The 27,211-nt window shown below is 43.9% G+C and overlaps 1 protein-coding gene across 2 annotated transcripts in view; it reads right to left on the bottom strand.

The window, feature by feature from the left end:
• The window catches only part of AFF3 (ALF transcription elongation factor 3), a 688,775-nt gene that overhangs the window by 553,649 nt on the left and 107,915 nt on the right, over positions 1 to 27,211 (bottom strand). Inside the window, exon 1 of one of the 2 annotated variants that reach the window (XM_077296549.1) lies at positions 19,452 to 19,578. The exons of the other annotated variant lie outside the window; for it this stretch is intronic. The gene's annotated coding sequence lies outside the window, so the exon portion shown is untranslated. Of the gene's footprint in view, positions 1 to 19,451; positions 19,579 to 27,211 lie in introns of those variants that run through there. 2 annotated transcript variants of the gene reach the window in all.

Consider the following 27,211-nt stretch of genomic DNA (forward strand, 5'->3'; position numbering starts at 1 on the left):
ACAAAAAAAAGGAGAAACCAAAGTGGCAGAACTGGCCCGATTGTTAAGGGCAAACTCTGCCAATGGCAAAAAATCAAGCCAATCGTCCTGATCAGCGGACACAAAACACCTCAAGTAAGTCTCCAAGGTCTGATTAGTACGCTCAGTCTGGCCATTAGTCTGAGGATGGAATGCAGACGAAAAAGACAAGTCGATGCCCATCCTGGCACAGAACGCCCGCCAAAATCTAGACACAAACTGAGTACCCCTGTCAGACACTATATTCTCAGGAATACCATGCAAACGCACAACATTCTGAAAAAATAGAGGGACCAGCTCAGAGGAGGAGGGCAATTTGGGCAAAGGTACCAAGTGAACCATCTTGGAAAAACGGTCACACACCACCCAGATGACGGACATCCTACGAGAAACAGGAAGGTCAGAAATAAAGTCCATAGAGATGTGCGTCCAAGGCCTCTTAGGAATAGGCAAGGGCAACAACAACCCGCTGGCCCGGGAACAGCAGGGCTTAGCCCGAGCACAAACATCACAAGACTGCACAAAAATACGTACATCTCGAGACAAGGAAGGCCACCAGAAGGACCTAGACACCAGATCCCTGGTGCCAAAAATTCCAGGATGACCTGCCAACGCGGAAGAGTGAACCTCCGAAATAACTCTACTGGTCCAGTCATCAGGGACAAACAATCTACCAGGCGGACAGCGATCAGGCCTATCCACCTGAAACTCCTGCAAAGAGCGCCGCAGGTCTGGGGAGACAGCTGACAATATCACCCCATCCTTCAGGATGCCAGTAGGTTCGGAATCACCAGGCGAGTCAGGCTCAAAACTCCTAGAGAGGGCATCCGCCCTCACATTCTTAGACCCAGGCAGATATGAAACCACAAAGTTAAATCGAGAGAAAAACAACGACCAGCGCGCCTGTCTAGGATTCAGACGCCTGGCTGACTCAAGATAAATTAGATTTTTGTGGTCAGTCAAGACCACCACCTGGTGTCTAGCACCCTCAAGCCAATGACGCCACTCCTCAAATGCCCACTTCATGGCCAAGAGCTCCCGATTTCCAACATCATAATTTCGCTCAGCGGGCGAAAACTTTCGAGAGAAAAACGCACATGGTCTCATCACTGAGCAGTCAGGACCTTTCTGCGACAAAACTGCACCTGCTCCGATATCGGAAGCATCTACTTCAACCTGGAACGGGAGCGAAACATCAGGCTGGCGCAACACAGGAGCAGAAGAAAAGCGGCGCTTAAGCTCCCGAAAGGCCTCCACAGCCGCAGAGGACCAATTAGCAACATCAGCACCCTTCTTGGTCAAATCAGTCAAAGGTTTAGCAATGGCAGAAAAACCCGCTATGAATCGGCGATAGAAATTAGCAAATCCCAAGAATTTCTGAAGACTCTTTAGAGAAGTAGGTTGTACCCAATCACAAATAGCCTGAACCTTAACAGGGTCCATCTCCATAGATGAAGGGGAAAAAATATATCCCAAAAAGGAAATTCTCTGAACCCCAAAAATACACTTTGAGCCCTTCACAAATAGAGAATTAGCTCGTAAAACCTGAAAAACTCTCCTGACCTGTTGAACATGAGATTCCCAGTCCTCCGAAAAAATCAAAATATCATCCAAATACACAATCATAAATTTATCCAGATATTCACGGAAAATATCGTGCATAAAGGACTGAAAAACGGAAGGGGCATTCGCGAGACCGAAAGGCATTACCAAATACTCAAAATGGCCTTCAGGCGTATTAAATGCGGTCTTCCACTCATCCCCCTGCTTAATCCGCACCAAATTATACGCACCACGTAGATCGATCTTAGTGAACCACTTCGCCCCCTTTATGCGAGCAAAAAGATCAGTCAGTAAAGGTAACGGATACTGGTATTTAACTGTAATCTTATTCAGAAGTCGATAGTCGATACAAGGTCTCAATGAACCATCCTTTTTACCCACAAAGAAAAACCCTGCCCCCAGTGGAGACAAAGAGGGGCGAATATGACCCTTTTCCAAAGATTCTCTGATATACTCCCGCATAGCAGTATGTTCAGGTACAGACAAATTAAACAAGCGACCCTTAGGAAATTTACTACCGGGAATCAACTCAATAGCGCAGTCACACTCTCTGTGAGGAGGGAGAGAATCAGTTTTAGGCTCCTGAAAGACATCATAAAAATCTGACAGAAATGCTGGGATCTCAGAGGGAGTAGAGGAAGAAATGGGAACCAAAGGTGCATCCCCATGAATCCCCTGACATCCCCAGCTCAGCACAGACATTGATCTCCAGTCCAAGACTGGATTATGAATTTGTAACCATGGTAATCCAAGTACTAATACGTCATGTAGATTATATAACACAAGGAAACGAATAATCTCCTGATGGTCTGGGGACAGATGCATAGTCACTTGTGTCCAATATTGTGGTTTATTGCTAGCCAAAGGTGTAGAATCAATACCCTTTAAGGGAATAGAAACCTCCAGAGGCTCTAAATCAAACCCACAACGCTTGGCAAAGGACCAATCCATGAGACTCAGAGCGGCGCCAGAATCCACATAAGCATCCACAGTAACAGATGATAAAGTACAAATCAATGTCACGGACAAAAGAAATTTAGACTGCAAGGTACCCATAGAAAAAGATTTATCAACCTTTTTATCAACCTTCTTTATGCGTTTAGAGCATGCTGATATAACATGAGCTGGATCTCCACAATAGAAGCACAACCCATTTTTGCGCCTGTAATTCTGTCGTTCGCCTCTAGACAATACACTATCGCATTGCATATGCTCTGGTGCCTTTTCAGAGGTCACCGCCAAATGATGCACAGGTTTTTGCTCAGAAGATACCGCCATATGGTGCACAGGTTTTTGCTCAGAAGATACCTCCATATGGTGCACAGGTTTTTGCTCAAAAGATACCGCCATATGGTGCACAGATTTTTGCTCAGAAGATACCGCCATATGGTGCACAGATTTGCGCTCCCGTAAACGCCGATCAATCTGGATAGCCAATTTCATGGCATCATTCAGACCTGTAGGCACAGGGAACCCCACCATGACATCCTTCACAGCATCAGAGAGACCTTCTCTGAAATTAGCTGCTAGAGCGCACTCATTCCATTTAGTAAGCACCGACCATTTACGAAATTTTTGGCAGTATATCTCAGCTTCATCTTGCCCTTGAGAAAGAGCTATCAAGGCTTTCTCAGCCAAAATCTCTAAATTAGGTTCTTCATAAAGCAACCCCAAAGCCAGAAAAAACGCATCTACATTTAATAACACAGGATCCCCTGGCGACAATGCAAATGCCCAACTTTGTGGGTCACCCCGCAATAGAGAAATAACAATTTTAACCTGTTGCGCAGGATCACCAGCAGAGTGAGATTTCAGAGACAAAAACAATTTACAATTCTCTCTGAAATTCAAAAAACGGGATCTGTCTCCGGTAAAAAATTCAGGCATAGGGATCTTAGGTTCAGACATTGGAGCACGTATAACAAAATCTTGTAAGTTCTGGACCTTTGTAGCCAGGTTATTCAGACCTGCAACCAAACTCTGTGGATCCATGATTCAAACAGGTGTAACCAAAGCCATTCAGAGATTAAGAGGAGAGGAAAAAAAAAAAAAGGCTGAAGACTGCAGTTTAAGCAAGGAGTACAAATAAGCACTAAGGTGCACTTTCCAAACACAGAAGGAAAAAAAAACCTTTTCATATCCTTTCCTGCTTTAGTGCATAGTTTTAACACATGTGGGCCGGCCAAACTGTTATGATTTTCCCAATGGCAGGGAAATCAAAATAACAACGGACTAGCTCTCGGGTGATGGGAACTAAAGTGACCGTGACCTGAACCTGACACGACACTGGAAGTAGCCGGGGAGTGTTTCCTACGATGCCCTAGACACCACGCGCCAGCCGGAGATCTAACTACCCCTATCAGAGGAATATACAGGCCTGCCTTACCTCCAGAGATGAACCCCAAAAGGAGATAGCAGCCCCCCACAGATATTGACGGTGAGTCAAGAGGAAAAGACATACGTAGGATGAACAGCAGATTTAGCACAGTGAGGTCCGCTTACTAGATAGCAGAAGTACAGGAAAGAGTCACTTCACGGTCAACTTCAAAACACTACTCAAAAACACCATCCTGAAATTACTTTAAAACTCCAGTGACAACTCATGCCACTGGAGTGGCAATTCCAGTCCACGAGAGCTTCCAGCTACAGAGAGTCACATTGCAAATAGCTGGACAAAAATAGAATAAACTAGAAACAAAATTCAACTTAGCTGAACAGGATCTTGAGGCAGGAGAATGCAACAGAATGCTACTGATACATTGTTGGCCGGCATCAGACCAGCAGCCAAGCAGCCTTAAATAGGAAACTCCCCTAATGGGTGTCAACAGGTGATCAAGGATAGAAGAAGGCAAATAAGTGGCACTACCATAAAACACCACCGGGGGAGCCCACAAACAGAATTCACAACAGACTGGGAGTCTCATGTTCTACAGGTCAGGAAGGTGTTTCAGGTTCTGCGGGCCAATTCTCTGTTTGTGAAGGGCTCAAAGTGTCTCTTCGGAGTCCAGAAGATTTCTTTTTTGGGGTACATTTTTTCTCCTTCTACTATTGAGATGAATCCCGTCAAGGTTCAGGCGATTTGTGACTGGACACAACCTACATCTGTTAAGAGCCTTCAGAAGTTCTTGGGGTTTGCTAATTTTTATCGTCGGTTCATTGCTAATTTTTCCAGTATTGTTAAACCTTTGACTGATTTGACTAAAAAGGGTGCTGATGTTGCTGATTGGTCTCCTGCGGCCGTGGAGGCCTTTCAGGAACTTAAGCGCCGGTTTTCTTCTGCTCCTGTGTTGTGTCAACCAGATGTTTCACTTCCTTTTCAGGTTGAGGTTGATGCTTCCGAGATTGGAGCGGGGGCGGTTTTGTCACAGAGAAGTTCTAATGGCTCGGTGATGAAGCCATGTGCATTCTTCTCTAGAAAATTCTCGCCCGCCGAGCGCAATTATGATGTGGGTAATCGGGAGCTTTTGGCCATGAAGTGGGCATTTGAGGAGTGGCGTCATTGGCTTGAGGGTGCAAAACATCGTGTGGTGGTCTTGACTGATCACAAGAATCTCATTTACCTTGAGTCTGCCAGGCGTTTGAATCCTAGACAGGCTCGTTGGTCGTTGTTTTTTTCTCGTTTCAATTTCGTGGTTTCATACCTGCCAGGTTCAAAGAATGTGAAGGCAGATGCTCTTTCCAGGAGTTTTGTGCCTGACTCTCCTGGAGACTCTGGGCCTACTGGTATCCTTAGGGATGGGGTAATATTGTCCGCCGTATCCCCAGACTTGCGACGTGCATTGCAGGAGTTTCAGGTGGATAAACCGGATCGTTGTCCACCAGAAAGACTGTTTGTTCCGGATGATTGGACCAGTAGAGTCCTCTCCGAGGTCCATTCTTCTGTGTTGGCTGGTCATCCTGGAATATTTGGTACTAGAGACTTGGTGGCCAGGTCTTTTTGGTGGCCTTCCTTGTCTAGGGATGTGCGTACCTTTGTGCAGTCTTGTGAAGTGTGTGCTCGAGCTAAACCTTGCTGTTCTCGGGCCAGTGGGTTGTTGTTATCCTTGCCCATCCCGAAGAGGCCTTGGACGCACATTTCCATGGATTTTATTTCTGATCTCCCGGTTTCACAGAAAATGTCCGTTATCTGGGTTGTGTGTGACCGCTTTTCTAAGATGGTTCATTTGGTGCCCTTGCCTAAGTTGCCTTCCTCCTCTGAGTTGGTCCCTTTATTTTTTCAGAACGTGGTTCGTTTGCATGGGATTCCGGAGAATATCGTTTCTGACAGGGGATCCCAGTTTGTGTCTAGATTTTGGCGGACGTTTTGTGCCAAGATGGGCATTGATTTGTCTTTCTCGTCTGCATTCCATCCTCAGACGAATGGCCAGACGGAGCGAACTAATCAGACCTTGGAAACTTATTTGAGGTGTTTTGTTTCTGCTGATCAAGATGACTGGGTTGCTTTTTTGCCACTGGCCGAATTTGCTCTTAATAATCGGGCTAGTTCTGCCACGTTGGTCTCTCCTTTTTTTTGTAATTCGGGGTTTCATCCTCGTTTTTCCTCTGGTCAGGTGGAGTCTTCGGATTGTCCTGGAGTGGACGTGGTGGTGGACAGGCTGCATCAGATTTGGAACCAGGTGGTGGACAATTTGAAGTTATCTCAGGAGAAGACTCAGCAGTTTGCTAATCGCCGTCGCCGCGTGGGTCCCCGACTTCTTGTTGGGGATTTGGTGTGGTTGTCTTCTCGTTTTGTCCCTATGAAGGTCTCTTCTCCTAAGTTCAAGCCTCGGTTCATCGGTCCTTATAGGATCTCGGAGATTCTTAACCCTGTATCTTTTCGTTTGGATCTCCCAGCATCGTTTGCTATTCATAATGTGTTCCATCGGTCGTTGTTGCGGAGGTATGAGGTGCCCGTTGTTCCTTCGGTTGAGCCTCCTGCTCCGGTGCTGGTGGAGGGAGAATTGGAGTATGTTGAGAAGATCTTGGATTCTCGTGTTTCCAGACGCAAACTCCAGTATTTGGTTAAGTGGAAGGGTTATGGTCAGGAGGATAATTCCTGGGTGGTCGCCTCCGATGTTCATGCGACTGATTTGGTCCGCGCCTTCCATAGAGCTCACCCTGATAGCCCTGGGGGTTCTCGTGAGGGTTCGGTGACCCCTCCTCAAGGGGGGGGTACTGTTGTGGATTCTGTTTGTGGGCTCCCTCTGGTGGTTACTGCTGGTACTGGGTGACTTTGGTGGGTTGCGGCCTTTGGTTTCCACCTGTCCATCAGAGGCTGGGTGTTTCCTATTTTACCTGGCCTTTCTGTCATTCCCTTGCCGGCTATCAATGTATTCAGATGTGCTCTGTTTGGTTCCTGCCTACCTGCTCCCAGATCTTTCAGGATAAGCTAAGTGCTGATTTTCAGTTGTTGGTTTTTTTTTGTCCAGCTTGCTTATTATGTCTCTATGCTAGCTGGTAGCTCTAGTGGACTGAGGTTCTCCCCATGTGCCATGAGTTGGCACATGGGTTCTTGTAATCTCAGGATGGTTTTTTGATTAGGGTTTTTTGCTGACCGCTCAGACCCCTTTTGTATCGTTCTGCTTTCTAGTTTACAGCGGGCCTCAATTTGCTGAACCTATATATATCATCTCTATGTGTGTGCCTTCCTCTCATTTCACCGTCAATACATGTGGGGGGCAACTATACCTTTTGGGGTTCATTCCTCTGGAGGCAAGTGAGGTCTTTATTTTCTCTGTAGTACTAGTTAGCTCTTAGGCTGGTGCGTGGCGTCTAGAACCAACGTAGGCACGCTCCCTGGCTATCTCTAGTTGCGTTTGTCAGGCGTAGGGCAGCGGTCAGCCCAGGTTCCATCACCCTAGAGCTCGTCCGATATTTTGTATTACTTTGCTTGTCCCTTGCTATCCCTAGCCATTGGGATTCATGACAGCCCCCCACAAATATTGACTGTGAGTGGAGAGGGAAATGACATACACAGAATGAAAACAGGATTTAGCAAAGGAGGCCAAAACTACCTAGACAAAGCAGGAAAGGATACTGTGCGGTCAGTATTAAAAGCTAAAAAAATCCACGCAGAGTTTACAAAAAATAATCTCCACACCGACTCACGGTGCGGAGGGGCAAATCTGCTTTCCCCAGAGCTTCCAGCTAAGCTGAATATATCATACTGACAAGCTGGACAAGAAAAAACATAACATGAGCTGAACGATTAAGTCCACAGAAAGTGGACAACCAAAAGAACAAGCAATGACTTATCTTTGCTGAAGCAGGCTATCAGAGAAATCCAAGGAGAGATCTGAATCCAACCAAGAAACATTGACAGCTGGCACTGGCTGAAGACTAGAGCCAGGCTAAATAGCAGAGCCAGGAGAGATGATCAGTGGAAGCAGCTGCTAATGCTAAACCCAAGGAGCAGCAGTTCCACTCAAAACCACCGGAGGGAGCCCAAGGGCAGAATTCACAAAAGTGCCATTTACAACCACCGGAGGGAGCCCAAGAACGGAATTCACAACAGCCCGACTACTGCTCTACTCATTCTCTAAGGGGTTGTAAGGATAAGCCGAGGATGTTCCCACCCTGCTATCGCCAGAGAGGATGGGACTACACGTTTCCATTAATGTATTTTGGTCCCCAGTGGAAAGATTGTACTCTTCGTCATGGTACATGTTAAGAGGGCTTCCTTGTTTGTTCTCGAGCACAAAGATTAGACTCTCTACCATGGGACCTTTCAAGAGGGTTTCCTATCTTTAGCGTTTACAGCCCCTGCTACTAGGTAATATTTTACCCGGAGGATTGACTTATGATCTGATGTTTCCCTCCATTCAGCAATCACCTTGGACGATTCTTATAATTGCCTATTTTCTTATGTTTTGAGAACTAATTAAATCTCTATTTATGAGGCTCTTTACATGTTTACCCTTAAAGTTGATGTTGAAAAGAAAAGTATTATTATAGTAATGATGTAGATCCTGTTCATCAGTGAGGTGGGTGGACGCGACATGCACCACACACGTCACTGACATTACTATCCCCATGCCCATTGGCTGACACAATGTTTTAAAAGCTGCCCCTCACCTGGATACGCCCTCGGAGGAAGGCAGGGCGAAACGTGCATCAGGGAGTGGGGATGCCGTGCTGTTCCTTCCTGATCACTCTTCAGTCCACTTGGATTTGAATCGTTATCCATCCACCATGCAGATATTGTTTGGAGGGCCTTCAGAATACTAGTGATTGCGGGCTGGCACCTTTCATGTAGACTTACACCCATCATCTACATTGATTACCTCTAACTTTATTGGTTTATGTGCACTAGTATAAGATATATTGCATTACAGCTCTACGTAGTTACATCTTCTCTGGGCCCACTATGCCATAGGGTAAATCTATGTGTCAGTCTATACTGATTGACATGGTATCTTTATGTATGGTGTTGTCTCACATGGAGAGGTGACTGGACTCGGTTTAAGTTCCCATATTGAGATTACTATATTTCTATCTTTTTGCCCTAATTACTAGATAGACATTGTTGCAAGGGTTTTCCTGCGATACTGTACATATTTGGTTTGGCACTTAGGTCTACCTACCTATGAAGTAGATCTTTTTATTTCTTTGTCATCTATAACTAATGCAATTATACTTGGATAGATTTAGGCTTATGATTATGATTTGGCTAGCTTGATTACTTCAGATATATATATATATATATATATATATATATATATATATATATATATATACATACATGTGTTTTTTATGTTTTCTCTAAATAAAGGTTTATTCTATGATCATGATTCGCTTCATTACTCCAGCTACTTAACACTAGCCTGAACATGGTTGATGATATTGTATGGGAAGTGCCATAACATTATTCTTGAGACATTGTAATTAAAAGAATAAGTCAAGTGCAGCAATCAACAGCCCCAAAGGGAATAAAAGTATTCATGATCAAACATATTCACTGTTGCTCCATTCTAATGGGGATAAAAGTTCCCTGTGGTGCCAACTGGTGTCAGACCCCCAGCAATTAACCAGTCAATACCTATCCGTAGGATAGGATTTTCCTTATCTTATTCAAGTCTATGGGAAAAGTCCATAAATGAAACAGATATTTACCGTGAGATATTGAAGTATTACGGATTTAAAAAACGTACTGCAGGTCAGTTTACGCTGCATAAAAAAAAAACAAGCACAGTGGACATGAGATTCATATAAATCCCATTCACTTTGCTGAAATTGTAATATCCTGCATTTTTTGAGCAGCTAAAGTATGCAGTGCAGTAGCGTAGCTACCGGGGGGGCAGAGGGGGCCATCGCCCCGGGCCCTGCGCAATGAGGGGGCCCAACTGGAGCTACGGGGCCATTATACAGTGTTGGAGCCATCAAACAGTTTGGAGGCTACTAAGGGGTCAGTATACTATGTGGGTGGTACTATACAGTGAGGGGGCATTATACTGTGTATATGGGAGCTGCACAGAGGGGAGACTCGGGACATTATTAAATGTAAAGTGGGCACTTATTGTTATAGGGGAACTCAGGTTACTGTGACTAACAAAGGGGCACACAGGGCAATATTACTTTCTAGGGGGCAAAATATGGGTACTGTTTTCTAGGACACTTGCACCTGGCATTACTATATTATAGAGGGGTGTTTTAGAATTTAGAGGGCACAGAGAACCACACAGCAGGTGCAGTAATAGGGACATATATGGCAGCAGCGACTCAGTATTGGGGTATCAGGTGCAGTAATAGGGACACATACGGCAGCAGTGGCTCAGTATTGGGGTATCAGGAGGAGTAATAGGGTCACATATGGCAGCAGTGGCTCAGTATTGGGGTATCAGGTGGAGTAATAGGGTCACATATGGCAGCAGCTGCTCAGTATTGGGGTATCAGGGGGGGTAATAGGGACACATACGGCAGTAGCGGCTCAGTATTGGGGTATCAGGAGGAGTAATAGGGTCACATATGGCAGCAGTGGCTCAGTATTGGGGTATCAGGTGGAGTAATAGGGTCACATATGGCAGCAGCTGCTCAGTATTGGGGTATCTGGGGGGGTAATAGGGACACATACGGCAGTAGCGGCTCAGTATTGGGGTATCAGCAGGATGAGGCGTTTGTGCAGGTTGGGAATAGATGGTGATGGGGCTGCAATATGAGATGTGAAATATGTCTTTGTTGTATTCTCTGCAGACGAGTCGTGGCTGGAAGAAGTTGTCACGTAGGTCTGGGCCAGATGGAAAAGACGGGAAAAGTGAACGATTCCATCAGAAAGAACATCAGCGGTAAGTAATTATCTGTAACTGTGCAGTGATCTGATATATGTTCTGTAGGGCTGGTATCTACCACTGACCATGTGGCGATAATATCAGTGTTGGTCTTCATATAGAGATTATTTTCAGTAATAGCGCAGTCATCTGCAGAGGTTCTCCTCCACTATTAGGGTGCGTCACCCAGTTGTTATCAAGGCTACCTGGTTAGGGGCCCACTCAGAAGCTTCGCCCCCCCTGGACCAAAACCCTAGCTACGCCTCTGAGGCAGTGTCAAAAACGCACCAAATATGCATTGTGGAAACTTAGCCTTACTGTCACATCTTTCTGGCAGCAATGTCCTACAGTACTGTATTTGGCATGTTACACCTACCTGCAGCCTCCCTTTCACAGCTAGAAACGCAGTCCATCAGGCATCCGCCTTTTTGTCATCTACGACATAACACTCCCCTTCACATTCAGGCATCAGCTTCGCTTCTCTGGTATGACTACGATATAAAGGTTTTCGGTGGCTATATCAATGCCTTCTAATTGGAGCACTCTTATGCTACTAGAGGATGTCTGGACACTTGCTGCATTGATCCTTGCCTGATTCATGACCAAGCCATCACACTAACAACTCCGTACACAATAATTCTTTAAAACACTGTGTAAAACCCCTCACTACTATCATCAGCTCCTCACATCTGCTACCCAGCGACACCCTGCTTAAGCCAAATCTTTCTTGCTAACACTAGCTATGACATCTCCAGTCAATCACACCTCCATGTGGAATAGCATACATGCAGGTCGCACATCTGTCTGAAATCTGTTGTATCACAGAACACAGAGAATGTCATTAAACATACATAGCTATAGTACTGCTGAAAGATACCTAGCTAAAGAGGCACAAAACTACCTGGCAATAATATTTAGATGACGATACACAACACATAAAGCATGGCGTAACGTGACATCACATACCATTACGTTGGCACATACAAGCAATCAATGTGACTTTTGCAGGACAATAATGCAACTTAGGTAACCAGATCATCTCTACTGTAACAGGGTCAGGGATTAGCAACTAGGGATATGAAAATGCAGGCATAACAGTGGGATCCATATAATGTTATAGTCCTTTGTTAAGGGGTGGCACACTCTTTTCAACCCTCTTACAGACCTTCTCCACCTTGAAGAGTAAAAAAACACCATTGGAGGAAAACCTCCACTAAACTCAAAAAAAACACCAGAACACAGGCATGCTTACCACCTTGAAGAGTACCTATCACCAATCTACGTTCGCACTTGCAATGAAAGAGTGAGATATCACTCCTTCCACTAACCCAGCATTGCTGTGACTCTTGATTAAGCTGTTAACAAACCAAATGGTAGCATCATTGCAAGAGCGCTTGCGGAGTGTTGAGGGATCCTACATACCTGTATTCCACAACTGAGACGTTCGGGCTCAACTTTTCTTGAAAGTTGGTCCTTTCAGGGGACACTAGGTCTACTTTTGAGAAGTTACTTTACTAGATTATCTTTAGACAAATCGCCAATCTGGGGCTGACCAATTTGTCTGGTCTTCTGCTAAAAGACTGTAGGGACAATTCTGAATTTGCCAGGATTCTGTGGTATTGCTACCCAGAGCAGATGGTCACATGACTACGAGTATGCGATTTGCATACTTCCAACCACATTCCGACTAGATGTTTTCGGCCTCTCTCAATACAAATGTAGTCAGAATGTAGCCAGAAATGTGCATAGTGTCCGCCTGTTCTCGGCAGAGATACCAGTGAATCGTGACAGAGTGCGATGAGTGTGTTGTAAAAATCAGAAGTCTGCAGTCACATAAAGTGACTGCAGACTTGTAACAGAAAACCAGACAACCCCTTTTAATAAAACGGACAGATTATGATAGGTATTCTAAGGCCTGAAAATCACTCTCCTCTCATATGTTTCCTTCACACTTTGCAATGCTTTAAAAACACTGATAATCATTCTCTCTTTACAGAACATTTCCTATAGATGGGAATAACTTTTCTTCCTTGTCATCCCGGAAAAAAAAAATAGGTAGACCTAAGATGTTTTTAACTTTTGTAGGATTTCTATCACCATCACTATCAATCTTCCAAAACGGACTTAAGAAATGGGCATATCCCCATAAAGATGAAAAACAATGACTTTTCTCCCTTGCCCTCTAGGGTTATGTCTTTCAGGAAAAAAGACATCCCTTGTATCTTGGCACTTTGTATGCTCTTTTGTAGTTTTTGTTTTTTTGCAAAGCATTTCAATATAAGGCGTGTAAACTTTTGTTATTTTGAAACACAGTAGAAACCTATTTCCATATTCTCATTTGATAAAATCACAAAGATAGAAAACACAAATATCAAACAGGTCACTTATAAAATAGCCATATGTATTAAAGAAACAAACGCCAACACTGCAGGTCTTCAGTGCATCTATCTCTAGCCTTATGTTCACCCAGCTGTCATTCCCAGCTTGTCCAATCTAAATGCCAAAACTTATATGGAAATGATAAATTGTTCATGATAGGGTACGAAATTACTCTAGCAAAGCTCACTTTCCAATAACTATTACATTAAATAAAATACGTACTGTAATTTGCTAATCCTGTCTAATTTATACAAGGTATACTAGGACTACACAGAGCTTGGTAAACCACGGCGCGAAGGTCACATCCGGCCCTTTGGCTACTCCTTTCTGGCCTGAGCACCAAGAGAGTCTAATGGCTGAAACAGTGGCCCACAGACTGTACCATGCCCTAGCCGGCTAATCATCCGCCATCACCTGCTGTCACTGCTATACGTACCCTTAGAACGCAGACAGTGGTGAATAAGTTGGTGGAGGGCAAAGAAGTTGGGGCGGCTCCTTCTTCCACCAATTTTGCGACTGAGCCAGGAGACGTAATGACATTACTTCATCTTATCTGTTGTATGTACAGTTAGTGCAACAGAGACAGGAGTATAGCACCGAGAGAAAATAAGAGGTGGGTATGTGATTTTTTCTATATGTGTATGGGATGATTGCATGTATATAGGAGTTCATGTGAGGGCTCATACTGTATAAAGGAGGTGACATGGGAGCTCATATTTTATTTAGGAGGCTGATACTGTATTTAGCAGGCTATGTGAGGGCTTATACTGTATATTGCAGATTATGTGGGGACTCATACTGTATTTAAGAGGCTACGGGTGGGCTCATACCGTAGATAGTGTGCTATGTGGGGGGCACAAACTGTATATAGGAGGCTATGTGTGCTTTCATACTGTATATAGGGGCTATTTGAGGAATCATACTGTATATAGAGGGGCTATGTGGGGGCTCACACTGTATACTGGGGGCTATGTAGGGGCTCACACTGTATATGGAAGGGATATGTGGGGCTCATAATGTATGTAGGGATCTGTGTTTGTGCTCTTACAGTATATAGGGGCTGTGTATAGGCTCAAATGGCATATAGTGGCTGTGTCCAAACTCATATGGTATATAAGAGGGCGTCAGCATACCCAATTTTGCTCTATATTAAATGATACAATTAAAGGGCCACTGTCACCCCCTCCAGCCGTTCTAAACTAAAAGAGCCACCTTGTGCAGCAGTAATGCTGCAGTCTAACAAGGTGGCTCTTTTAGTTTTTGATTCAGTTATTACCTCAATAAAGCGTTTTAAAAATTGGCCACAAATACCAGATTTTGTACCTGGAGGCGGTCCGAATCGTCCTCTATGAATCTCCCAACTGCCGTCACTCTTCTCTTCTGCGGCGCTGGTCGCCGCCCCCTGAGTGCTGTTTCTTCTTAAATCCGGCGCCTGCGCTGTGCGTGCCTGCCTGGGGCCTGCGCAGTCTTCATTGTCAGTCACAGCTCAGATGCAGGGTGCCTGACTGCGCCTGTGCGGGCAGTGCGGCCACCCTTTGGCTGAATCCCCGCCCCGCACTGTGTTATTCATTATGCACAGTGCGGGGCTGGGGTTCCTGGGAAAGCGGGGGAGCTGGGGGAGCATCTGAGCTGGGGAGCATCTGAGCTGGGGGAGCGTCTGAGCTGGGGGAGCGTCTGAGCTGGGGGAGCGTCTGAGCTGGGGAGCGTCTGAGCTGGGGAGCGTCTAAACAGCGCACTGCGCATGCCCAGGAACCCCAGCCCCGCACTGTGCATAATGAATAACACAGTGCGGGGATTCAGCAACAGGGTGGCCGCACAGGCGCAGTCAGGCACCCTGCATCTGAGCTGTGACTGACAATGAAGACTGCGCAGGCCCCAGGCAGGCACGCACAGCGCAGGCGCCGGATTTAAGAAGAAACAGCGCTCAGGGGGCGGCGACCAGCGCCGCAGAAGAGAAGAGTGACGGCAGTTGGGAGATTCATAGGGCCGCGCTTAGTAACCCGATATTTACCCTGGTTACCATTGTAAAAGTAAAAAAAAACACTACATACTCACCTTCTGATGTCTGTCATGTCCCCCGCCAGCGGCTTCCCTGCACTGAATACGTCACCGCTGCTGCCGGCGCTGACACATTCAGTCAGTGCAGGAAGCTCTCGGCAGCAGCGCGTAACCCTGTGGATGCCGGGGGACATGACAGACATCAGAAGGTGAGTATGTAGTGGTTTTTTTTAACTTTCACAATGGTAACCAGGGTAAATATCGGGTTACTAAGCGCGGCCCTGCACTTAGTAACCCGATGTTTACCCTGGTTACCCGGGTGCTGCAGGGGGACTTCGGCATCGTTGTAGACAGTTTCAACGATGCCGAAGTCGTTCCCCTGATCGTTGGTCGCTGGAGAGAGCTGTCTGTGTGACAGCTCCCCAGCGACCACACAACGACTTACCAACGATCGCATCGCTGGTCGTGATCGTTGGTAAGTCGTTTAGTGTAACGGTACCCTTAGGCCGGGGTCAGCATCGGATGCAATATGCTAATGACACTCGGCTCCTCCTCTCCTGCGACTGAGCCGGGTGTCAGTGCTCTGATTCTCTCGCTTAAGAGAGGATCGCAGCACAGCTGCGAAGAAGACGGAGAAATTCAATTCTCCTTCTCCTCCATTGCCAGCATCGGCGAGAATCTCATTGCACTCGGGTAATATCCGAGTGCAGTGCGATGTTTCACACACACCCATAGACTTATATGGGTGAGTGCAATTCGAATTCAGAATGGAATCGCAGCATGCTGCAATTTTTTTTACTGTCCGATCGTGATCCGATTGGAGCAGGTAAAGAAAACGCAACACAACCATAGGGTTAAATTGGTATAAATGCAATCAGATTTTTTATTGGATTGCATTCAACCGATTTAATTGCAAGTGGGAGAAAGCCCTTACTGTGGCGCTCCTTGTTGCATCCACGGAGTGGCTACTGAGCAGAGGTGCAAGTGTGCAGCAAAGATTGTCAAACAAAGAGAAGAAAGGGAGAAACACAAATACAGAGGAAGGGACAAAAACTCACGTGAGTTTCTTGCATTGCACTCGCAAGTGTGACCTCAGCCTTATTCTTAGACTACCTGAAGTTGTCCCCGCTGTGTGCTGGGTAAGTGTGTCACAGGTCACCCTATCTGTTCATAGGAAGTGGGTCCATTATTATTAGACAAAGAATCCTAAGGAAACCTTGTGTACTGTGTTGAATTCCTGTGTTGTATGCAGTGTGGGAAGTGTGAATTTAGTATTTCATTGGTCATCTGTACATGGGTTTGGATTGTAACCATTAGTTGATTGTACCCAGTTAAGCCAACGCTGGTGATTGCCGACAGCAGCCTCTTGTAGTGTTAAGGAAACCCATATTGTTTCGACCCCTAGAAGTAGGGGTTGATGGTTTTCATCTGATTATATATAGTCGGACATAGAGAGACAAAGAAGCCATTAGGAAGGGTAAGAGCCCCTGCTAGTTTACCTCTCTAGTTGTGTGTTCCTGTTGTAAAAGACAGAAGATGGGTAGTATGTCCACAAAGGGACAGACTGAGCAAGGTAGGGGTGCTGTCAAAGTGGTGAAGGAAAAGAACTTTGCACAGAAAATAAGTTTTGTTCAGCGTCTGGTTGTTCACTGGGTGGCAGACTTAAAAGAGGTTTTTAGAAAAGTGTATTGAAGGAGAAGAGAGGATATTTAAATTATGCTGGCTTGTTAGGCCAGGCTGTGATATAGTGGAAAACCTCTAAATGTGTAAGCAGAGGCAAGTTAAAGGAAAAACATAGTGAAAAGTTTTTGCATGTAAAAGTATGCAACAAAGATGGCACTGATCCCCCTGCTGCTCTCAGATTAATTCCACCCCCCTACATTGTCCCAGAAAGATGGACATGTTATGCATGTAGGAATCAGAACCAAGTTGGGGTTGAGACCTGTCATGTATGTGGAGACCCCTGTCAGCATACAGAAACTGATGAATCTTGAAGACAGGATTGTACCCATTGTTATTGCCCCACAATCAATTTGCATACTATAAGCCCCCAGAGCCTACTCAAACCAGTGTGTCCCCACTGGCCAGTGCCACAAGTGCTACACCCCCACAAGTCTTGGTCATGCCCCCAATGAATATTATGTCTGCACTGGATGGGACCAACGTCCCTTCAGGTCCTGCTCTACCTTCCAGCTCCTCCCGTGACAACCCAAATGGATGCAGTAGTTATACATAAATCTTTTGCAGCCATCAATGACTCACTAGGATAGTTACTTACTCAAGGTGGGCAGCTGTTCCCAACCTCTGCTGCTCGCTCACAGAGCTCACCCAGAATACTACCATCAGACCTCACATGCCAGTCTAAGGGACCCGATACTGTAGAGCCCCAGGAGAGTGTGTGGCATTCCTGGAATCTTAGTGAAATGCTGGCCATAATGAGTAAACTGCCACAACCCAAAATGTTTCTCATGTAATTTGTTAGAGACATAGAGAAAAATTAGAAAGGCCTTCTCCTGTTGTTGGTAGGATTTAGAGCATCTGGTGTCAGCCAAGGCAGGGAATACGTTCTATCCCCTTGTGACGGGGGTAATAGGGGCCCCATCCACATCAGAACATTCCACATTACGTGACGACAATCAACAATTTCCATGTGACTTTATATTTAAAATTAAAAAATGAAACATTTTGGTTATATTTTGAGTCTCATGTCCAGACACCTCATCTGTTCTGCAAAAATTACTTTTCAGAAGTTATTTCATTATTATCACAGGCAGGATTAGAATGCAAGTACCCTCGTACAATGAACCCTGCACATGTTAAAGAGCATGCCCACAACACTCTCCACTACAGGTAAATAAACATCTGCAGTCTTTTAGCTGTTAACAGTAGCTCAGTCATGATAGCTGTCCCTATAAACATGTACATACATACTGGGATAAATAAAACAAATTAGAATACACTTCGTTTTAATTAGTGAAAAAACGAATACACTATATTTCCTTTAACAGCAAAAGTGTGTATCTGATGCCCTTTATGCTGACTTCATACTGTGCAGGGCAATGCAATCTTTACCAATAAATCCATCAGCTTTATTCTTTTCTTGGGCACACTGCATTTGTCCAGTTTCTCAGGAAACACTTAAGTAATATATATTTGAGAAGACAAACATCAATGGCAAGCACTTAGCAAAGCACAGTGAAGATACTCTCGTGGGAATATGATACTGTACTGAACAAAATGTACCCACTCTTCTCATTTAGCCATGTTACAGTATTGTAATCTTACAATTTATGCAGCAATGGAAATGATACATTGCCAATATATTTCTAGATTTGAAAGCAACACTTTTATACCTGTGTTAATAGTGCATTGCAAATATATTTTAGTGCACAGACAGAAACATACATGTAAAAACATATTTATGTATATATACATATATATAAAAGATATATCACGCAGAGCTGTCTCAAATGATGCAGTGGGTGAGGGTGTAATGATCTTGTATTTATGGATATGGTTATCATAATCGGCTTTCACCTTGAAAGCAACCTCTGAGGCTTGCCATTTGAAGAATCTGTCTCTGTTTACACCTGCTATGTCAGCTTCCTTTATTGTTAAGGAGCTGTTAAGGCAGCAATCAGCTGCCTGCAGAATGTCTCAAACTTCTCAAGCAATTGCTAATTAGAAGGGAATGTTTACTTTACATCTTGCTCCTATTTTATACGTGACACGCCATCATCAACCTGCCTAATTAAATCTGCCATACCCTTCCATCTACAGCAATTTCTTAGACACACATCTTGTCATATGCAGCCAGTGCCACCCACAATCACCTATTTTCTAATTCACTTTTGTTTTGGCAGTAGACACATTAGCCACAAGCCTTATGAACTTTTGCCTTCATGTAATTCATTCCAAAGATGTGCTATGTGCAAAAAAATATACCTATGATGCATGTACTCAACACTCCAAGAGCATGCTCCCAACACTGTGGTGCTTATGGATGCATTTAATGCACAGTTAATAAATTGTGCCACTCTTTAGATGCTGCAGTATTTCATATCAGCACTATTTTAAGTGGTTAAAAAAAAGTTTGTTCGCTAGAAATCCAGAAAGAGAGCCTGTGTGCTGTGGCAGTGTGCTCTCTCTTTCAAGTGACAGATCACTGTGCTAGCCCAGTGCTTTTTATTTCCTCACTAATGATAATTCCCCCCAGTTTTCTAAAACAAGCAATGAAAAATGAGCTCTTACCAAACATGAAGGGATCCTTACAGCCTGTGATATGATGTATCCAGCTTCTGAAAGCCTCAAAGATGCTAACAATCCTTCCTTTGAGTGTCTTGCTGTGTGAGCACACATGCATAACACAACAGAGAGGACTTATATAAATAGGACAGCCAGTCCTGACAGAGTCTGCATATTGCTTGGCTGCTCTCAGTTCAGTGACATCATGCGCTTACAGCACTACTCTACTTCTGAATGGAGAAGGAAGGCTGCAAATAGCTCTCCAGCAAAACATACACTAAGCTGTCACGTTTTAAGACATGCTGGAAATACTCCAGGGATTAAAATACCATGCATAGACCAAATAATGATTTTTTTTTACATCAACAGGGATTTATATCTTTAAGAATGGGATATTAAAATCCTAATGAGATTCATATTTACAAAACTGCTTAAGGCTATGTGCACACGTTGTGAAATGGGGTGCAGAATTTTCTGCACAAAATCTGCATCTCCTGGCAGAAACCGCAGGTGCAGATTTGCCGGGGATTTTATGAGGAATTTATGTGGTTTTTATGCGGAATTGATGCGGATTTTTTGCGTTTTTTACCACTGCGGATTTTTATCATGGAGGGGTGCAGAAACGCTGCAGATTCGCACAAAAGAAGTGACATGCACTTCTTTTAAATCCGCAGCATTTCCGCTTGGATTTTTCCGCACCATCTGCTTTTTTTTTCACATTGATTTACATTGTACTGTAAATCACAGTGTGGATCTGCAGCGTTTCTGAGCGGAAAAATCCGCTGCGAATCCGCAATAAATCCGCATCGTGTGCACATAGCCTAAGGAGCAATACATAATTTAGATCATAATATATAGATGGTTTTAAAGGGAATCTGTCACCTACTTTTTCGTATATCAGCTGTGGCCACTGCCATCAGGGGCTTATCTACAGCTTCTCGGTCCTTTCCCAGCACCTGCGCACTGCAGTACTTTGCTCCGCCCTCAACAGGGCAGAGAATGACACCTGCGCAGAAGCAAAAAAGAGGATGTCATCGCATGAAGATGGGAGGCGCCGAACCCGGACCGCGACGCCCATCGGACCAGACCGCCCCTATGTGAGTATAATATAACTTGTTTTTCTTATCTTTCAGGTTACATCAGGGGCTTATCTACAGCATTACAGAATGCTATAGATAAGCCCCTGATGCTGGTGGTCGAAGCTTGTTTACGAAAAAGTAGGTGACAGATTTCCTTCAACTATCTACAGTTTCTATTAAAACTGCTAACATAATAGTAATAATATACATGTGAATTACAGAAGAGTTTAAAGGGGTTGTCCACAACCACAGCTCTCACCTCCTCAGGATGTCTGATTTGTCAGAAGGCGGGGAGAGTAAAATGGCCTGATTGGCCGCAGGAATTGCCTGACATAATGTAGCGCCGGTGTCCCTGCACGCGGCCGGTCTCCCCTGAAAGGGACACCGACTAACTCATTGCTGCAGCTCAAGTCCCGCTCCTCCTCCATTCTACTCAGCTGCTGCTCGGGGTACAAGCACTGGCACAAGTATCCTTCTTGAATGAGCCACGCGCACCATCCTAAAGTGTCCCCAGCCAATAGCTGGGAGAAACTTACTATTTAAGTCACCTCCACCTACATGGAGGTGCCTGTGCAACATCTGTTTCTTAAACAGGCTTGCTAGTTCTCAGGTCCCACTGCTCGTATCCCAGTATACCTGGCCTATACATCAGCCGTACCCGCCTGTCTTTCAGCCGTGCCCGCATACCTGTTTATCAGCCATGCCCGTCTGCCTGTATACCAGTCATGCCCACCAGTACCTGCCTGTTTGTCTGTCGTGCCAGTTACTACATCAGATGTGCCAGCCAGTACTTGCCAAGTCTACCATTCCTGGCTGTTCCTGTCTCCTGTCCCTCAAGGGTCAGCTGTCATCCACCCGAGGTCAGTCATAGTGTAGCATCTGGTCTCGCCTCCCTCGTCCCTCCTCAGATTGCGGTATTGTCAGCGTCAATTGGTGAACCACGGAAAGTGAGGGGGAGTGTTTATTCAAAGAAAGTTTTTTTTTTTTTTTTTTATTACTTAGTTAGTAATGGGAGTGTCTGATAGACACTTCTCCATTCCTAACACCAGAGCTTGATGCCAGCTGTGATTTTTGACAAATCACAGCTGACATCAACCCTAAACCCAATTACCGTGATTGGCAATGCACCAGTGCAATCGGGACGAACCGAGGAAAAGTGCTCTAACTGGAGCATTTTATATGATGCACCACTAATGAGGTGGCTGTGAGCTGGTATTTTTAGGCTGGGAAGGCCCCAATAACCATGGACCTTCCCAACCCAATAAAATCAGCTCACAGCTGTCTGCTTTAGGGACCCTACATACTTTTTTTCATTTATTTATTAGCTTAACACGTGTACACTATGTTCCAAATTATTATGCAAATTACATTTTTATCAGATTTTCCTAAATGGTCAGTGCAAATGACAGTCAGTGTAATAAAAGTCATCACCTGTTAGATTATACATCGAATTTTATTGAAGAAATCTCCCAATAATAACAGTATAATCTCCAAAATGAATAAAAGCTCAAAATGCACTGTTCCAAATTATTATGCACAGTAGAATTTTTATACATTTGATATGTTTTAAAGAACTGAAAATGCTCATTTGTGGAATTTGCAGCATTAGGAGGTCACATTCACTGAACAAAAAAGCTATTTAACGCCAAAACATCCCAACAGGCCAAGTTACATGTTAACATAGGACCCTTCTTTGATGTCACCTTCACAATTCTTGCATCCATTGAACTTGTGAGTTTTTGGAGAGTTTCTGCTTGTATTTCTTTGCATGAAGTTGGAATAGCCTCCCAGAGCTGCTGTTTGGATGTGAACTGACTCCCACCCTCATAGATCTTTTGCTTGATGATCCTCTAAAGGTTCTCTATAGGGTTGAGGTCAGGGGAAGATGGTGGCCACACCATGAGTTTATCTCCTTTTATGCCCATAGAAGCCAATGACTCAGAGGTATTCTTTGCAGCATGAGATGGGGCATTGTCAGCATGAAGATGATTTTGCTCCTGAAGGCACGTTTCAGCTTTTTAGACCATAGAAGAAAGTTGTCAGTCAGAAACTCTATATACTTTGCAGAGGTCATTTTCACACCTTCAGGAACCTTAAAGGGCCTTACCAGCTGTTTCCCATGATTCTGGCCCAAAACATGACTCCTCCACCTCCTCGCTGACGTTGCAGCCTTGTTGGGACATGGTGGCCATCCACTACTCCATCCATCTGGACCATCCAGGGTTGCTCAACACTTATCAGTAAACAAGACTGTTTGGAAATTAGTCTTCATGTATGTGTGGGCCCAATGCAACCATTTCTGCTTGTGAACACTGTTTAAGGGTGGCCGAATAGTAGGTTTATGCACCACAGCAAGCCTTTGAAGGAGCCTACACCTTGAGGTTCGAAGGACTCCAGAGGCACCAGCAGCTTCAATTATCTGTTTGCTGCTTTGTAATGGCTTTTTAGCAGCTGCTCTCTTAATCTGATGAACTTGCCTGGCAGAAACCTTCCTCATTATGCCTTTATCAGCACAAACACATTTGTGCTCAGATACAGCCACAAATCTCTTAACAGTACGATGATCACGCTTATGTTTTTGGAAAATTTCAAATGTTTTCATCCCTTCACCAAGGCATTGCACTATTTGATGCTTTTCAGCAGCAGAGAGATCCTTTTTCTTTCCCATGTTACTTGAAAACTGTGACCTGCTTAATAATGTGGAACATCATTTTTAAGTAGTTTTCCTTTAATTAGAATCACCTGGAAAACCAATTATCACATGTGTTTAAGATTGATTTCAGTGATCCATTGAGCCCTGAGACACAATACCATCCACAAGTTTATTTGAAAAACAAAACAATTAAATCTTTATGACACTTAAATCCAATTTGCATAATAATTTGGAACACAGTGTACAGTAACCAACACATACATGGCACTAATTATATATCTCCGGGATATCTATCTAGCTATCTAAAAAAAAGAAAAAAAAGTAAGAGCAGCACTGAAAATCACAAGTTGGGTGCAGAATCCCCCCCAGGCAGAGACCAAACCTTAGGTACGGTAGATATTCAAAGATTGGAGGCAGCACACCGTTCAAAGTGAAAAAAGAACTTCTATTTAATGGCCCGTCATAGCCATGATGGGCCATTAAATAGAAGTTCTTTTTTCACTTTGAATGGTGTGCTGCCTCCAATCTTTGAATATCTATCTAGCCATCTACCCCATATCTATCGACTTATCTATCTCTACACATCTTTAACACCTAAACATCTGTCATTTCTATTGTATTCTATTCGGGTACTACATCTTACGTGGATGGTGCACACGGATATCACACTTTATGTCATCCATGTACACAGACATGTCTACGTGTGGGTCACACGGACATACAGGTGGTTCACAAGGACACATGGTCCATGTGAAAAAACAGACATGTGACAGCCCATAGATATAATGGATGTGCGTGTGTACATGTCTACGGTACTTGTGAAAACGGATGTAACATGTAGCGGAAACACGGACGTGTGAAGGGGCCTTACAGAGTGAAAATTGCAAATATGTCCTTGTAGTGCTAAATACATTGCGCCCAGCTTGAGCGTCTGGAGACTCGCATCCCACAAATTAATCCCTTCATCCCCAAGCATGTTTTCACATTCATGACCTGGCAAAATTTTACAATTCTGAACAGTGTCACTGTCACGATATGACTGTCCTGGTGTGACACGACCTGGCGGGTGGTCGGTCACAAAACAGCGAAACACACAAGGGTACACCGGGGACACTTTATCAACGGTGGGCCCTGTCGGTAGGGAAAGGGGAATGGGCACCTCCTGCACTCACCTGAGGCTGTGCCCTGATCTTGCTACCGTCCCTATACGGGTTCTTTCAACCCGTCGCCGACCAGGATACCTTATCCCTCACTTACCCTGCTCTAATCCCTATGTAGGGAACTGGTAAGTGAGAGCACTGGTCCCACCGTTGCACTAATACAACACGGGGAAAGTTACAAACAACAAAGGGACAAAGAAATAATTACACCACACTTAGCTTTCTCTGCTGCAATGCACCGCACAGCAGAGTAAGGCACCAGGAATGAGTATTCAGCTGCAGAACCACAGCACTCAGCAAGCTCCTATTCCAGCAATGCAATTACATCAGCAGTCATCAGGGGAAAAACTATATTAACCCCCGATGACCTGAAAGGAAAAAAGGTTTTAATCTGAGGGAAACCAGATCTGCCATAGATCCAAACATGGATCGTGACAGTCACTTCATGTGGTAATAACTCTCGAACGTTTCAACAGATCCCACTGATTCTGAGAATGTTTTCTTGTAACATATTGTACTTCATGATAGTGGTAAAGTTTCTTCGATATGACTTGCGTTTATTGTGAAAAAAAATAAAATTTGGTGAAAATTTGGAAAATTCTCCAATTTTCAAACTTTAAATTTTTATTACCTTAAATCGGATAAATCAAAGATTAATAACACACAAAATAGTTAATAAATAACATTTCCCACTTGTCTACTTTACATCAGCACTGTTGAAATTTAATTTTTTTGTTGGGAAGTTATGACAGTTAAAAGTTGACCAGTGATTTCTAATTTTTCCAACAATTTACAAAACCATTTTATTTAGGGACCACATTATATTTGAAGTGATTTCGAGCGGCCTATATGACAGAAAATACTCAAAAGTGACACCATTCTAAAAACTGCACCCCTCTATGTCCTCAAACCCATGTGCTTCTCAGGAATTTTTGGAATGTGGAAGGAAAAAATGAACATTTAACTTTTTTTCACAAAAATTTTACTTTAAACCCCAAATTATTTATTTTCAGAAGGCTAATAGGACAAAATGGACGCAAAAAGTTGTTGTACAATTTCTCCTGAGCATGGCGATACCCCATATGTGGGAGAAAACAACCGTTTGGGTACACGCTAGGGCTCAGAATGAAAGAAGCACCATTTACTACATTAATTAGAGGATGCCATGTTGCGTTTGGAGAGCCCCAATGTGCCTAAACAGTGGAAACCACCACATAAGTGACACTGCGTGGTGGGCACAATAAACCCCCAAGTGCTTCACAGAAGTTTATAACATTAAGCCACGAAAATAAAAAAATCACATTTTCCCCACAAAAATTTCTTTTAGTCACAAATTTAGCATTTTCACAAGGGTAATAGGAGAAATTGCACCATACAATTTGTTGTGCAATTTCTCTTGAGTATGTCAATACCCCATAAGAGGGGAAAACTACTGTTTGGGCGCACAGCAAGGCTTGAAAGGAAAGGAACGCCATTTGACTTTTTGAATGCAAAATTTGCTGGATTAGCAGATGCTATGTCACATTTAGAGAGGCCCTGATGTGCCTAAACAGTGAAAAAAAACACAATTGACACCATTTTGGAAACTAGACCCCTCAGGGAACCTGTCTACATATGTGGTGAGCACCTTGAACCCCGAAGTGCTTCACAGAGGTTTCTCATATTGAGCCACAAATGTTTTTAAAAAATCGCATTTTAGCCCCAAATTTTGACATTTCACAAGATTAACAGGAGAAATTGCACCATACAATTTGTTGTGCAATTTCTCCTGAGTACGCCGATACATCATATGTGGGGGAAATGTACTGTATGGGCACACAGCAGGGCTTGGAAGGGAAGGAGCATCATTTGACTTTTTGAATGCAAAATTTGCTGGAATAATTAGGGACACCATGTCGCATGTGGAGAATCCCTAAACAGTGAAAACACCCCACAAGTGACACCATTTTTGAAACTAGATCCCTCAGGGAACTTACTAGATGTGTTATGAACACCTTGAACCCCTAGGTGTTTCACAGAAGTTTATAACATTAAGCAGTGACAATTAAAAAAAAAAAACATTTTCCTCACAAAAATGTATTTTAGCCCCAAATTTTGCATTTTCATTAGGTTAACAGGAGAAATTTCACCATACAATTTGCGGTGCAATTTCTTCTGAGTATGCAGTTACCCCATCTTTTGGGGTAAAAAATGTTCTTAAGCTCACGGCAGGGCTCAGAAAAGAAGGAATGAAGTTTTGAAATGCAGACTTTGATAGAATGGTCTGCCGGTGTCGTGTCTCATTTCGAGAGCCCCTGATGTGCTTAAACAGAGGAAAACACCCACAATTGACACCATTTTGGAAGCTAGACCCCTTGAGGAATGTGTCTAGATGTGTGGTGAGTACCTTGAACCCCCATCTGCTTCACAGAAGTTTATAACGTAGAGCAGTGAAAATTAAATCACATTTTCCCCACATAAATGTTATTTTAGCCAATTTTTTTTTATTTTCACAAGGATAGCGGGAGAAAATGGACCCAAAATGTGTTGTGCAATTTCTCCTGAGTACTCCAACATGTGGTCAAAAACTACTTTTTGAGGCATAGTGCAAATCTCAGAAGGAAAGAAGAGCCATATTGGAATTCACATTTTGCTGGACTTGTTTGAGGATGATATGTCACATTGGCAGAGCCCCTGAGGTTCCCGAACAGCAGAATTCCCCCATTTTACAAACTATACCTCTCAATGAGTTCATCTAGTGGTGCAGTAATCATACTGACACCACAGATGGGTCACAGAATTTTATTCCATTGGCAATGAAGAAAAAAATAAATATATTATTACCACAAAAATGGAAATGGGTAAAAATGTCACCAAAATTTGTCCCACAATTTC

Source organism: Ranitomeya variabilis, chromosome 3 (genome assembly GCF_051348905.1).
Source record: "Ranitomeya variabilis isolate aRanVar5 chromosome 3, aRanVar5.hap1, whole genome shotgun sequence".
Lineage (NCBI taxonomy): Eukaryota > Metazoa > Chordata > Amphibia > Anura > Dendrobatidae > Ranitomeya > Ranitomeya variabilis.